Source organism: Condylura cristata, unplaced genomic scaffold, assembly GCF_000260355.1.
Source record: "Condylura cristata isolate star-nosed mole 26May11 unplaced genomic scaffold, ConCri1.0 scaffold00017, whole genome shotgun sequence".
Taxonomy (NCBI): domain Eukaryota; kingdom Metazoa; phylum Chordata; class Mammalia; order Eulipotyphla; family Talpidae; genus Condylura; species Condylura cristata.
In genome coordinates this window covers 18,340,683-18,342,114 of record NW_004567118.1, presented here as the reverse complement: position 1 = coordinate 18,342,114, position 1,432 = coordinate 18,340,683, and positions in this window count along the sequence as shown.

Genomic DNA, 1,432 nt, shown 5'->3' with positions numbered 1-1,432 from the left:
TGTCTCTGGTGAAGCCTCTCACTGCCCCTGCACCTCTGGCCTGTATCCCAGCTCTGTATGCATAAATAAATAAATCTTTAAAAAAAAGTTTTTGGAGAAAAGGTATAAAATGAGTCAGTTATTTTATGGTGGCTACTAGCTTTTTCAGAGACCTAGTCTTGCCACTGGCAACAAATTTAATCATCATGATTTTTCCAGCTTCCAGCTTGAACTCCTGCAATGTTACTTTGCACCACTCAGACAGAACCAGACAAGCTATGGCTGGAGATGCTTCTGAGTCCATATTTTATCAGCATTGACAATAAAGTTTGATGGTTTGATTTATCCTACAGCACATCGAGACCATAAATTTACCATGAAAAGCCTGGATTTTACATTGTAGATACATTATTAAAATGCTTTTTATGTTTAAAGGTCGATATTTCACTGGATATAATCTAAAATTTACTCTATTTTTTTTTATTTTCCCCAAATCAGAGACACGCTTTGCAACAAATTGATTCCATAAATTTAGTTGTGCCCACAACAATATTAAGTTCTATTAATTGTATCACGTCTGATAATGTCTATTTAACTATAGAGTAAAGCTTTCTAAGAACCTAAATGAATAAAGGGAAAATAATTTTTCCTTCCTTATTCCAAGTTGTTAGAAACTTTGGGGAGTCACCTAAAACACTAAATTCTCCACCCACCATACCCCAAACACACTGATTTTTGACCACCCTGACTCTGGAAACATCTAGAAATTTGTGCCCTACAAAAGGCTGGGTAGGAGAAGACTGGACTCAGGGATACAAGTGTCCCCAATGGTTAGATATGAAATGTCTTCAGGCCCCTTTTGTTCAATCACAGGGATGTTGGCCACTGGGCCTCCTGCTTCAGGAGGGACACCCCAGCAGTGCTCCCCCAGACTTTCAGGTAGGAGACCCCTGCTGTATTCTCCAAGTCCTTCCAGTGAGAATTTTTGTACCTTGTCCTAAGATCAGATAGCCAGGCTTCAGATATTTGAGGACAGAAAAAGTCTGACAAAAGAAGCAAAACCCAAACTAAGTAGGAAAAAGGGAATTGGGAGAAAAGACAGAAATGTAGAAGTAAAAACAGAGCTCCTAAATTGACATGTGCCTGATCACATGAAAATTTTTTTATCCGTTCATACACCTTTAAAATTTTCTTCCTTGGATACATTGCTACTGGGATTAGCTAGGGTTTTGTCTGTCCTGGCAGTGACTGTTTCTGCTGTTACTGATGGCTGTTACCCGGTCATGGCTGACATTTTGTGAATAGTGAGAGTGTAAGATCTTGCTTACATTTGGTCACTTTGAGGCATTGTACACATGTTGAAAGGATTCGTGTTCTTCCCTTATCATCCAATTGTGAACCTTTCATTTCCTTATTTTAAAGGTGGTACATCTTGCTTCTGTTTTTTTTTTTT